The sequence below is a fragment of the Myodes glareolus genome, chromosome 20 (genome assembly GCF_982192425.1).
Source record: "Myodes glareolus chromosome 20, mMyoGla1.1, whole genome shotgun sequence".
Taxonomy (NCBI): domain Eukaryota; kingdom Metazoa; phylum Chordata; class Mammalia; order Rodentia; family Cricetidae; genus Myodes; species Myodes glareolus.
Genome location: NC_142045.1, coordinates 49926664 through 49941788, shown reverse-complemented (window position 1 = coordinate 49941788; position 15125 = coordinate 49926664).

Below are 15125 nucleotides of genomic sequence, written 5' to 3'. Positions count from 1 at the left end.
ACATTTACACAATGAAATTCTATTCAGCTCTTTAGAAAATTGAAATTTGCAGGTAAATAACAAAGCTAGAAAAACTCATCTTGAGTGATGCAACCCAGACCAAAGAAGCAGATATTTTATGCTTTATCTTTTATGTGGATGTTAGATTTTAAGCCTTTTATAGACATGCTACAATCCATATAAAATACAGGTTGGGTCTTAAGTGAGGGCTTGCTAAGAGGGAGAATTCCTCAGGGGAGGGAATGTAGAATATATGGTTATGGCGAGACAGGGGGAGACTGGATGGGAAGGACTAAATAAATAGAGAAGGGTGTGGATGAGAGGGAATATGAAGAGGGGCAACCAACACTAAGTACCTTCTGAGGGGTCAAATGGAAACACACTACTGTAGAAATTTTCTAAAATATATACATATATGTAAAAACTCTAAATGGAGTTGTAAAATACTATGAGAGACAATCTCTAACTAGATATCTTCTTCCACCAGGTGAAACTCCAGTGCCAGGGATGAATTACAGATAGTTGAGTTACTGTGTAAAGGGACCCCCATGGGAACCCTCAAACATCTCAGGCTATTGATAAGGCTATTGGGGGCTCTATACAAATACATAGTAAAGCCTTATTGCTGAAGACAATACTTAAATATCTCATTGAAAATGGAAAAGTGGTGAAGCATGATTAACAAAAACTCAGAGACAGATATTGGGGTTCAACCTGAAGACCAGAAAAACAAAGCAGTCAGTCACTGACTCTTACCTTGACCTCAGTCCAAAAATGGTGATCCTGCCTCCAGGAAACCTCAGAATGAGACTGAGAGCTGTCTCCTCCTGTTTTATAATCCTCTCTAGTTCTGGGATTAAGGGCGTGCACCACTACCACCTGGTTTCTATGGCAAGCTAGTGTGGCAACTGGGATTAAAGGTGTGTGTCATTGTGGCTACCAGACTTCAAAGTGTGTGTCATTGCTGCCTGGTCTGTAAGGCTGGTCATTGTGGCTGTTTTACATTTCTGGTCCTCAAGCAAGCTTTATTTATTAAAATACAAATAAAATGCCACAAATTGAGCTGGTACCTACCTAGACCCTTCCCCACTACTGACTATTGTTCATGGCACTAGAAGGTACTTTCCCCAATATGGATGGCTTAATCATCAATCATACTACAAACCATGCAGTCTGCAATGGTGACCCGTCATAAAGATATGCTGGTGTGACAGTGGCACAGATGTAGTGTGAGTGACTAGGTACGCTCTGGTTGGATTTAAGGCCCACTCCACAAGATGGAACCCATATCTGACGCTGATTGAGTGGTCATGAACCTTGGATTAGATAGGCTGTGGTTTTGCTAGAGGAACACAACAATAAAATGAGTCCTAATGACGTATTGCTGTCCCTATATGTCAGTGCCTCACTCGGTCATCAGCAGAAAAGATTCCTCTTGCAGTCGATGATAACTGCCACAACTGGACAGTGTACAGAAAGTGAGAACTTTTGGAACACTCAACCCTAAATGGGATGTCTTCTTCAAAACCCTCTCCTAGTGCTCAGGTTGGAGCTTGGTGGTAGAGGAGGCAGAAAGGCTACAGAGGTCTGAGGGAGGATTGACTCCAAGGTGACAGTGTCTTCTAGATAACCACAGGACTGATGCCCATGCGAACTCACAGAGACTGTGGCATACATAGGGCCTGCTCAGGTTAAAGGAAGGTGGGACCCCAGTGCTGAGGAGGAACATGGGCTCAAATGTCCAACCAAGAAGCTCTCTGCAATTGATACCTACTTGTTGATAAAAAGTCACTTTTCTCCAGTGGAGTCTCACAGGGAATAGAAACCACACTCAAAGAGTTGGTCTCAGGTTCAACAGTAGTTGGCTGACAAAGAACACACTTAATAGTGTTTTGTAGAATTTGTTGCGAATTGTTTTATTTGGACATTTTTTGGTCTTATTGATCTTTTTAATTCTAATTTTGTGTTTTTATGGTATGTGTGTGTCTCTTGTGTTTTTCTCTGGTTTAAGATATTTTTATTGTTTGCTTGCCTATTTGTTTGCTTTCTAAAGAGAGAGAGAGAAAGAAAGGGCCGGAGTTAGGTAGGTGGGAAGGGGGAAAGGATCTAGAAGAAGTTGTAGGGAAGGTAACCATGATCAGAATATATAATATGAAATAATGTTTTTTTAATTAAAAAATAAATTTTGGTGGAAACATAGGAGTAACACACTTTCATATTATGAAAAAAGTAGATTAGGTTATGTATGAGTTTAGATTGTATATGTATTCCCGTGTGTGTGTGTCTGTGTGTGTGTAGAAGCAGAATTTGGTCCTTTCTCTTTTTCTACTTATTTTCAAGTGTTTCCCCGTGGGTTCTGGCTCCATCTCCCCCATTGTCTTTCCTTTCACACATGTGTATATGGTTACTCAGACAAAGACTCAGCCTGTCTGTGGGTGTGAATACATCCTTTTCATGGAGTTCTTTAATCTGCTATGGACTTTCGTCATTTTTAGCCACCGTGACCTCTTTGCACTCCAATGTCTGTTTCCTCACTCACCAAGTCAAAGGCCTCTGATTTGGGTCCATCTCTAATGTTGAAATTCAAAACTGGCTCTAGACATAAATCTGGTATTTTTTTTCCTTCCTTTTTGGATCACAATCCTATCTTCTTGTCCAGTGTATAAAAGCATAGTTTCATGAATTTTTTGACTGTTTAATTATTTAAGGTCCATATTGTAATCCTGGATAACTTTCCTGGTGCCAAGTTCCACAGCATTGCCCGGAAGCAGAAGTGAGCCCACTTAGAGTCAGTATAATGACTAACAGGTTTGTACATATGTTTACCAATGTGTTCTGTGCTTTCTGTTTCATTCTTTATTATCTTTATTTTAGTATTTATTTATTTTTATTTTATGTGATAATTGTTTGCATGCATGTCTGTGTGTATACTATATTCATCACGATTTCCTGGATCTGGAATTATAGAAAATGGTTAATTCTGGTCATGAGCAACAAATGTTCTTAATAGCTGAGACATCTCTCCAGTCCATTATTTCCATTCTTAATCAAGAGCGTTCGGCTTTTTCTATGGAAAGTTCCAGAGGAAGTCTTCAGTAGCAGACATAGAAGATATGTAAGCCTGCAGAGTTGTGTGTCGGGGAAAGACAGAACTGGATGCTGGAAAGAAGAGCAGATACAGGCAGACACCATGAAGTTCTGGCCTGAGATGGACGTAGGTTAGAATCTTTCTCAGTAAGCCACGACCTTGTGGTGCTACGCAGATTATTAGAAATGGGTTAGATCAAGATGTGAGAGTTAGCCAGTAAGAGGCTAGAGCTAATGGACCAGGCAGTGTTTTAATTAATGCAATTTCTGTGTGGTTATTTTGGGGGTTAAGCTAGCCAGGCAGCGGGACACAGCCTGCCCTTTTTACTACAGAGTGGTGCCCAATGTGGCAACAAACTCCACGTAAAAATGAATTCTAGACACAAATATAGAGTTTAGCACAGCTTTTTGCTGTGTGCTGGCAGGGTGCCGCAGAGAAATTTTCCCGACTCAGCAATAGCAGCAGGAAAAATCAGCACCATTTTAAAACACAGCTTCCTGGGCTGTGCTGCCAGTGCAAACTCTGGCTATAAAGCATTTCAATGACATTTGTGGGACCTGGGTGTTTCTGTGCCCATTAGGGTTGGGAGGAAAATGGTTGAGACCATGCCTGTGACTCAGTGCTCCTTGCCTGGGCAGGCAGCAGGATCAGGTTTACTAGGCATTCACAAGCAGGAGAGCACGGCGTATTCCTGCCACCATACACAGAGATGTTTCCAGGCTGCACAGTGCTCTGCATGGCAGATTTGGCTGTAACTCAGAAAAAAAGAGTTTACATGCTGCATGCTCATTCTCAGAGTTAAAGTGCTGAGTGCAGCTCCTACCTGGCGGCCCCAGAGCTAGCAGAAATGGTATATTCACCATTTTGAAATTGGAAAGAGGCGGAGCCAACATCCAGAGTAGCTGCAATCAAGCTGCTTGCCATTTTAAAAGCTCTTCAAGACAGTAGAGAATTACAGACAAAGCAATATGACAGATTCAGACATAAAAGACCTCTAAACGGGTTACAGAGGCTTGAAAGATAAAAGATAAAGAGTATAAAGACTCATAAAATAAAGTTAATGCTTTAAAAAAAGGTGAAGTCTTTAAAGAGACAGAGTACAGATAGTCATAGACTAAAAGGAGTAAAGAAAAATAAACCACGTAAAAATGGAAAATTCAGAGTCTGGATTATATGTATTATTGTGTTTTCCTTGAATTTTTTTGACTGTGAAGGAGCTAAGTACAGAGAGACATCTCATTATATGGACTGCCAAACTAAACCAACATCTATATTATAAAGGTATCTTGACTTCAAAATTTGAGTCTAAGGATATGGTGCTTTGGAAAAGAGGTTCTTCTTTTGTTTTCACAGAGGATGAGACCCTTTGGATTCCTTTTAGACCAATATGGTATGATAGACCATGCCCTCCTGAAAGGTCGCCGTAAATACCCTCAAAAACTTACTTTGCTCAACTGCCGACTGAGATGAACTTAGTACACAGGTTATACCATGAAGGACCTGATTAACAGTGCCCCCATACAGCACGAAGCAGTTTGGAGAGAAAAAACTGTGTCCATATTCCCAAATATTGTTTATAAATGTTCTTTTACATTTAAAGGGATATGCTATAGATATGAATAATTTGCATTGGTATAAATTTTGCTTTATTGATATAAATTTAAGGTCAATCTTGTTATATGCATATTTCTGCTCTTGATTAAGGCACTGTGACTGTGTGGTTCATTTAAAAATGTAATGTTTAATTAGGAAATATAGGTTGTTAATGGATAATCATCAATAATAGTCAAGCTTGTAGTCATGTTCGATTTTTTAGATATAGAGATATATTTCAGTTAGATAGGCATTCTTCATATCTTTCAAAGACTACAGAATATGGCATTTAAAATGATTTAATAACTAGGGCTTTTCATGACAATGAGACGCATCTGCTCCTGGCAGCACCAAGCTACTTCAGAGGAAGATGGGCACCGAAGAATCTCCTTATGGAATTGGTTAGCCATTTTGGCAAGAAACTGCTCTTGCCTGGACTGTTGCATAAACTGGACACGAAGAACCCTCAGAGAGAGGACTGATGAACTTGCTTAAAGGTGAGATGATCCTTCGGGGCTCCTGATTCATGAAAGAGTTGTGTGAGACATTTTGCAGGACACAGAAAAAAGTGACTGAACTGTCTTTAAAATTTCCTACTTCATGGGAATGTCTGCTGGATACTATGGGCCTGTAGGCTGAAGATGGATGCCCCAATGGTACAAAAGAACTTTGGGTGACTGTACAGGCAGTGAGATGTCTCTGTCATTTCTAAAGTTTTAGAAGTTGCTTACTTCTTGTTTACTTAGGTAATATTATCTCCTTCTGTAGTCTTTGATGGAGTTGAAAAATAAATAGATAGTTATAGTTTTACTTTGTTATGATAAAAGATAAAATAGATCTAAATATTGTAATTGTAATTCTTGCTTGATACCTATTATATGTAATTTTACTGTGTTAAAGCCTTCCTTTTTGTTTAAACAGAAAAGGGGAAATGGTGTAGGATGTGTTGCTTTCATTCGTTGAGTAAAGAGATTGCCTTGGCCTTTTGATAGGGCAGAAACTTAAGTAAGTGGGAAAGACAGAACTGGATACTGGAAAGAAGAGCAGAGACAGGGAGAGCCACCCTCTATGAAGCCGCCTGGTCAGACATGCTAAATCTTTTCCTGTAAGCCACGACCCTGTGATGACATACAGATTATTAGAAATGGGTTGAATCAAGATGTGAGAGTTAGCCAAGAAGAGGCTAGATATAATGGGCCATGCAGTGATTTAATTAATACAATTTCCATGTGGTTATTTTGGGGCTAAGCTAGCCAGACAGATGGGACCAGAAGCAGGCTATCTCTCCATACTACGTGTGTGTGTGTGTGTGTGTGTGTGTGTGTGTGTGTGTGTGTGTGTGTGTGTTTGGGGGTCTTTCCTGTAATATCTTATAGAGTTACTTGCAAATACAAGTAGAAAAAAACACTAACCAAAGAGATTTATGATGAGTTGTGTAGTCAATTCTGTTTATACTCTCAATGTTTGTAGATCACATGGATTATGAATATGAAGACAGTGCTGGTCTACATGACTTCTTTTAGGAAGCTTTTCTCTGTAATACACTGCAGGAGGGAGCTGAATAATTGTAATTCCTAGGCATGGTTTTAATCTATTGTCACTTAAACTTCAACCCTCACATTTTACTCTCTATTGAACTTAGTTACATAGATCTGTGTCTGTCTTCTTCACTAGGAATGATAGGAGGGAGAATAGAGACACAGGGAACAACATGAGATAGGTGTTGAAGAGTAACCCAACTATATTACACAGGAGCATGGGAAAAACTGTAGAGATATCGTTAGACAGAGAGGCTAATGGTCCCCTCAGTGTCACAGCTGAAGAGTCCCTTACCCTCTTAGTCATACGCTTGAGAAGTTTTACTTAGCTGCTAACTAGTGGAAATACATGTGTTCAGAGGTGATAAACAGGGGTGAAAAGATGACAAAGTATCAATCCAATGTTCTAAGAACCCAGTTCTCAGGACTGGATGCACGACCACATGAGAATCGTGTTGTGAAGTTGGCTTCAGGAAAGACTGTGCACAGAAATACTAATGAGACACGGTTTTAATCACATTGAAGTCACAGACAGTCGGAGGTTGTGTTGACCTGATGCACAACAGCCTACAAAGCAACCATGTTCCAAAATCAAGAACAGGAGGGAATTTTCAGTTCCTTGGTCCACATCAGACCTGTCCCCTCTGGCTGCCTTCATGTTCGCTAGTCCACCTGTTTGCTTTCCAATAGATGAAAAGCTGTAGCCAATTCAAGATGACCTTTCAGGTGATGAACCTATTTCTTTTTCTTAAATGCTACTTTGAAATGCTAAGAACATCTGAACTGAGTCTAGCTCTTTGGGGTTAGGCTAGCGAAACAGTGTTCTCACGTTTATTCCACATGTGAAACCATTCTAATAGGTGAAGCAAGACTTCTTCACTGCTGCATCCACTCAATTTCCCTTTCAAAGGCAGCTAGATGTGCAGTATCTCATGCTTGGGAAACCAGCACCTTTCTAGTCTTCGCATCCAAGTAATGTGAAATCAAACTCTTCAAAGTGCTTGCACAGACCCAGATTTCAAATATAATAGGAAATATTGCTAATTACTGTAGTTAAATATTACAGTAAAGATAATGAGGAAATGGTCAAGGAAAGAATTTGAAGTTACATGGGGAAATGCAGGCATTGAAGCTGATTTCTTTTACTTAGCTTATCTGGACATGTTGAACATTTCTGATCCCAAACTTTTAGTCAATTCCAAGGTGTGCAATCACACCTAAGGTTCTGAATGGTTACACCAGAGTTTGAGGTTGAGTGTAAACTTGTAAACTCCGAACAGCCAAGGGAAGTTTAACTAGAGAAAGAACTGCAAGGTCCTGGAGTTGGACAGGGTTTTATTTGTAATCTAAAACTTGGGAGGCTGAAGCAGGAGAACAAGCCTGATACCAAGCTGGACTACAGAGTGAATTCCATATATCCTGGGCTACATGGTAAGACTCTTTCTTAGAGAGAGAGGCAGAGAGAGGGAGGGGGAGTTCATAAGCAATGAAACTGTGCAACTTATAACAGAGTTTTATATGAGTCATTTTATAAATAAAGTGATAGGATTATTTATTTTATAAATAAAATGATAGGATTTGTGAGAAATTTTTGAATCAGAAGACTCAAAATAAAACTACTTCATTTTTTTCTTCTTTTGGGGGAACAATTACCACTCTAAAATTTGGAGAAATTGGCCAAGAGAGGCAGTCACAACTAAGAGAAGCTTCTTTAAAGAAGAAATCTTGACCCTGAGTGGGGAAAACTGAGAACCGTTCTCAAGAACCTTCTAGAGGCCGGGGAGGTACCTGTTGCGGATTTAAAGCTTCTAGATGCCCTTGTCTGAGTCAGCAGTAATCATTCACAGATTTGCTTCCAGAAGCCTCACCAGGTTCTCACTTTAAAGATTAGAGGAAAATTCCCTCTGTGTGTAGAGCCTGACTTCCAAAGGCAGTGGTGATTCATCAGCATCCTCTGCCCTAGGGGACTGGTAACGGGTGGACTCTCACTACCTTTAGCTTCTTATCACCGGAACAGGGAAGAAGCAAGTTGCGGATCAGTGCTGAAGACTGCAGCTTAGGAGCTCAGACCAGCCGCCAACAGGAGATTGTTCTGTCATAGTGATGTATGCAGCTCCATCTCTGTGGAGACAGAGACCAGGAGGTCACTGCAAGTCCTTGGCCTGCTTGATTGACAGAATGCATAGCCCAAAGAATGAGCCCTGATGTAAACTGTAGACATTTTCTGATACCGATGGGTCAGTGTAGCTCTACCTATTGTAATAAACATAGCATTTGGGGGCAGATGTGCTGTAGTGGAGGAGGCATTGAGGCATGTATGGGTACATGGAGAATATGAAAAGCCCATGTATTGTTCTCTCAATTTTGCTGAGTAGGTTTTAACACTGCTTTAAAATAAAGTATATTGAAAGTTTTGATGCAGCAGTTTTCTTTAATTCAAACCAGTAATAATAACACTGACATAGTCAATTGCATCACATGGATAAGCAAAGTGAATGACAGCAGTGTAACAAATGGTGAGAGGGAGAACCAGAATGTTCCCTTATGAGAAGGGTAGGTCTTCTCCTACCTGTAGAGTGTCATAGTGGGTTCAGCTCTTATCTGTCCCTACATATTGCAAACTTGAGAAAAAGTGAACTGAATGTTATTGACAGATTAAAAATGAGAGAGTGGGACAAGATAAGGTACTCTATTAAACTCCTGCATTGCTGGTGGGAATGAAAGTTGGCACAGCCCCTTTGGATGTCAGTGTGGCGATTTCTCAAAAAATTAGGAAACAACCTTCTTCAAGACCCAGTAATACCACTTTTGAGTATATATCAAAAGGATGTTATATCATACCACAAGGACATGTGCTCAACTATGTTCATAGCAGCATTGTTTGTCATAGCCAGAACCTGGAAAGAACCTAAATGCCCCTCGACCAAAGAATGGATAAAGAAAACATGTTACATTTACACAGTGGAATACAACACAGTAGAAAATAAAATATCGACATCTTGAAATTTGCAGGCAAATGGATGGAGCTGGAAAACATCATATTGAGTGAGGTAAACCAGACACAGAAAGACAATTATCACATGTACTCACTCATAAGTGGTTTTTAAACATAAAGCAAAGAAAATCAGCCTACAAACCACAATCCCCAAGAACCTAGACAACAATGAGGACCCTAAGAGAGACATACATGGATCTAATCTACATGGGAAGTAGAACTGGGAACATGGGGGCCTTGGGAGAGGGTTGAAGGGGAGGGGAGAGGCAGGGAAGGGAGGAGATAAAAATGTAGAACTCATTAAAATCAATAAAAATGATACTCTGTTAAAACCATGGAAGGCAGAAAAAAAGATGGAAATACAAGAAACAAAGCTGCAAAAACAAAAAAGAATTATGAGTATATAATATAAAGATACCATTCAATCATATGAATCACTTGAAATGTGGATGTCATAAAAGAGATTGTGAGAATAGATAAGAAATAAAAGAGTATTGTTCACAAAAAGCAGGCAGGTTAAAAGCGAAGGAGTAGAAAACAGTATACTAGGTTAACAAACTAAAACAAAGTTGGGAAGTTGCATTCAGTGTGGACAAACAGACCTAATGAGAAGATTGTCAGTAGAAGGAGTGGTATTGGCAAATGATGGGAGTCGGAATTTGAGTTTCTAGAAGCCTAACAACTCCATTGGGTAGGCTCCTAACATCCGAGTTTCCAAAGATACAAGGCAGAAACTGTTAGGAAGAAATAATTTATGAAGAGAAACAGGGTTCACTCTTGTACAAGGCTATTGATCATCTATTCCACAATATAATCTCCATCATCGGAGGAGGGGGGGTGAACATTAGAACGGCAGTGAGATACCACATCACATGGCAGAAGAGATGAATCCAGAGCATGTGGTGCCTCAGGAGTCTAATTCCTTCTTGGTAACATGCAGAGTGACACAGACACTTGGGACAGCAATTTCTTGGAGCTAAGCACAGCTCAGTGCTCAAGCAGACACTATACTTCTGGGCATACGCACGACTGTCCACTCAAAAAACATTCATTCAACTGTTTTCAGCAGCTTTATCCACAGCTGTTCTAGACTAGAAATCATCTAGATGTCCTTTAATCGATGAAGTTGTGAACATATTTGAGTGCACTCATATGATGGAATATTGCTCACTGATGAAAAGTTATCAGTTAAGGCAAAAATATAGAACCTTCAATATGTAGTGCTAAATCTTTTCTTAACATACAGGAAATATTTCTATTTCTGCCTGAAGAAAGGGAGGAGCATAGACAGGAGACTGAAATGAAATTTGAAGCCACAATTATTAAAACACAAAGTACTACTGAGAGCATAGACAGCACCACAAAGATCAACAACACAGTGGTCACAATTAACACAAATTGCAACAATAACTTCAAATATTAATGATCCAATTTTCTGATCAAAAAGCATAGGCTGGCTGAATGGAGTCAGAAACTAAATCAATTCATCTATTTTTTTTAAAAAGATAAGAAACACATCTGAGCTTTAAAGATAGAAATACTCTTAGAGTAGAAGGATGACAAATGTGCTCTAATTAATGGAGCAAGGAAGCAAACAGCTGTCACTGTCCTACTGTCTGACCAAACAGGTGTCAAACTAAAATTAAATCAGAAGAGATGAAGACAGAGACTTTTTAATTAAGGAAGTAGTTAACCAAGACGTTACTAATCTAAATGCACTTGGGCTGAAGTATATTGTATACAATGTCATAGAATGTACTATTTTATTTAAATATACACATTAATATCAACTCATTAATTGCAGTTGATTTTATCCACTTTATCCAACAGGAAAACCACTCAGGCAAAAATAAACAAATATCAGAATTAAATATTATCATATATCAAACAGACCTAATAGATATATACAACAAAAACAAAACAACAAAAAATACAAATGCTTCTCAGCAGAACATGGAAGCTATTTTTAAATAGAGCACATGCTGGAACCTAGAAGAAGTCTTTACAAATTCAAAAGACTGAAATAAGTCTTTATAATTCTATGATCTATCTGACCACAATTCTATAAGACCTAAATTTGATAGCAGACAAATCTCTAGGAAACACACAAACTAATGGAGATCAAACAACTCATTACTGAATGACGAATGGCCCAAAGAAGCAATCAAGAAGAAAATAAAAATTTCCTCTAACTAAATAAAAATGAAAACAACAAAACATAACATCTGGAGCACGTTGAAAGTAGTCTTACAACGGAAGCTTTAGGTATCTACACTAAACAAAAAAAAACTAAATCAGAAGAAATCAAATCCAAACCCAGTCAAAGACAAGAATAAAATTCAGAGCAGGGATTAATGAAACAGAATCAAAGAAAACAATACAAAGAGTCAATGAATTCAAAGGCTGGTTCTTTGCGAAGATAAAGAGGATTGACAAATTCTTGGCCCAACTAACCAAAAGAAAGGATCCAAATTAGAAGAATCAGAAATGAACAGTATAATGTTACAACTGAACCAAAGACATGCAGAATATTATAAGGTAGTGTTTTAAAAACTTTATATTCCTTTAAGTTGGAAAACCTAAGAGAAATATATGAGCTTCTACATTTAGACAAACTACCAAAAGAATAAAACCAAGATGCAATCAATAACCCAAAATAGATCCATAATAAGTGAGGAGATTACAATAATAACAAAACCCCCCAAATTAAAAGAAAAAAAAGGTCAGGGTCAGAGGGCTTTACATCAGAATTCTACCAGACTTTCACAGCTAAAGTACAACCTTCTTAAATGATAGATAGATTTAAAAAAAGAAAAGAAGGACAGAATGAAGAAATACTCACAAACTCTCCAACGAACAGAGAAAACTACAGGCCATTATCCCCGATGAACATATGCTCAAATGCTCAATAACACGCTAACAAATAAAATCTAGACATATATCAAAATAATTATCCACCATGACCAAATTGGCTTTATCTCTGAAATGAAGGGATGGTTCAACATATACAAATAAGTATATGTAATAAACTGAATAAATGGATCTAAAAACAGACCACATGATTATCTCAGTAAATGCAGAAAATATTTTTGACAAAATCCAGTATGCCTTCATGACAAAAAAAAGCCCACAACAGCCTAGAGAATGTAGGACTAGAAGGAGCATTCCTCCATATGATAAATCCGTATATAAGAAGCCCACAGACAATATAATCCTACACGGAGAAAACTTGAGGCAATCCTATTGAAGTCAGGAATGAGACAATGCTGCCCACTATATCATTCCTTTTCATTGTGCTTGAAGCACTAGTTAAAGCAATAATGTAAGAAAAGGAAATTAAAGGGATACAAATAGAAAGAGAAAGAGTCTAACTATCCCTATTTGCAGATTACAAGATGTTATACATAAGGGATCACAGAAAACTTCTAGAAATGATAAAAACAATTCAGTAATGTTGAAGGATTCAGCAATGTGAAGAATCAACTTGCACACACCAATAACAAACATACAGAGAAGGAGATCATGGCCATACTCCCATTCACAATAGCCTCAAAGAAAATAAAATGTCTAGAATTAGTCTAACAAAAGAAGTAAGGGACCTTTACAATGAAAATGTAAACTTCCAAAGAAGGAGATAAAGACACCAGAAAATGGAACGACCATCCCATGCTCTTGGGTTTGTACAAATTGTATGATGAAAACGACCATTTTACCAAAAGCAGTTTACAGACTCAGTGCAATCCTGATCAAAATCTCCATTTCATTCTTCACAGAAACAGAAAAAAAAATCCTAGAATTCATGCGAAACCATAATAGCCAAAACAAATAATCCTGAGTAAAAAAAAAAAATCATGTTGGGGTGATTATGATTCCAGACCTGAAGCTTTACTCCAGAGCCACAGTGATAAACCAAAATGGTTCTGGCACATAAAACAGACGTGCAGACCAATGGAACAAAATCAAAGACCAGAAGGACCATGTAATCTTTCAAAGGAGGGAGCTATCCAACAGTTCTACCCAACTATGACATATATGAGCTATAACAATGACTAACATGGCAAGATAATCCCAAGGGTGAAATAGTGGCATGCATACCTTGGTGGTAACCAACACATTTATAGTTGAACTTAACACCTACTCAACAAGAAGGATATCATGCCTAGTATTGGAAGCCTAGCTAACTACCCAGGGCTAGTGAAGTCACAGATCATAGAGGAGAATGTGTAATCACCACTTTACTAATCCAGCAATCACTGGCTATATTCTAAATATTTGTCCTTATACCCACAGAAAAGTGGTCTATACACCTTATTAAAGAAACCATCAAAATGCAGAGTTGTGGAGCCAGTGTCAACAGATACATCTCCAACACAACCCCTGCACCAAAGGCTCAGGGATTTTTGCTGACAAATGGGCATGAAAAGACTGTAAGATCAGAGGATCATGAAGTTTGCTGTGAGTTTGTGCTTCCTAGGAATGCCAGAAGTAACACCCATCAAGTCTCACCAACATGACTGCCTAAACATGGGTTCATCAAGGACAACAAGAGACGTTCCAGTGTGGATGGGGAAAGGTCATGAGGCCTACACAAAGAACCAGAGGTAGTTAAAGCATACTGTGAGCCAGAGAAGCAGTCTTCCTCAGAGAAGAGCACATCAGTTGGTTATCCAGCACCAAATGTTCATTCCTGAAAAGACACATAATAAAGGTAACATTGTACAGACTGATCAAGCTGTATTTGTGATACATACATACATACATCTATATGTGTGTGTATGTGATATATTTGTGTGTGTGTATAGTACATTTAGAAATTTGTATTTAGGAATATGAACATATTGTTTGTTTTCTTTTACTCTAGCCCCACATTGAAACACCAAAATTTTAGTTGTTTTACTCTTTGTTCTTTTAGGGGCTCGGCTCCCAGCTCTCAAATAAGTCACACATGGAGGCTTATTCTTAATTGTTTATGCCCAGACTTAGCTTGGCTTCTTTCTAGCCAGGTTTTCTTACCTTAAATTATCACATCCATTGTTTGCTTCTGGGCTTTTATCTTTTTCTATTCCTGGACACCTTTTCTTTATTTCTTACTCTGTGTCTGGCTGTGTAGCTGGGTAGATGGTCCCTGGTAGCCTTCTTCTTTTCCTCTCCGATTTCTCCTGCTACTTCTTCTCTCTGCCTGCCAGCCCCACCTATCCTTTCTCTTCCTTTGCTATTGGCCATTCAGTTCTTTATTAGATCATCAAGTGTTTTAGACAGACAAAATTAGACAGCTTTACAGAGTCAAATAAATTCAGCATAAATAAAAACAACACACCTTTACATCGTTAAACAAATGTTCCAGAGCATAACCAAATGTAACACATCTTAAAATAATAATATACAACATAAATGCATATATGAAACAACAATTAATTAAAAAAGAGACCTTGAATTTGAATGGGAGCAAGGATTGGTATATGGGAATGTTCAGAGGGAAGTGAGCAATGGTAGAATGAACTATAGTACAAGCTTGAAAAATAAAACAATAAGAAAGGCCATCACTATTACTGCAGGGAGTATGGCATCAGGCAGGCATTGTGACGCAAACAGCACCGTCATATCTTGAACAACAATTAGGACAAAGTGAGAAAACATGGAATGGTCTGAGCCTTTGAACTCTCAAAGCACCCCACCCTCACCCCAGGGACATACTACCACCTGCAAGGAGACACATCGTAAAGCTTCCAAACAGTGAACACAATTGGGGGTCAACCATTGAAATGCCTGAGATGGCAGGGGAGATATCATTCAAACCTCTGTCTTCTACTCCCTGATTCCCAGAGTCCTGTGGCATATAGCAATGTAAAATGCATTTAGTCAACGTTACAAGTCCTCGATCTTTTATAGGCTGTTTAAAATCCAAAGTCTC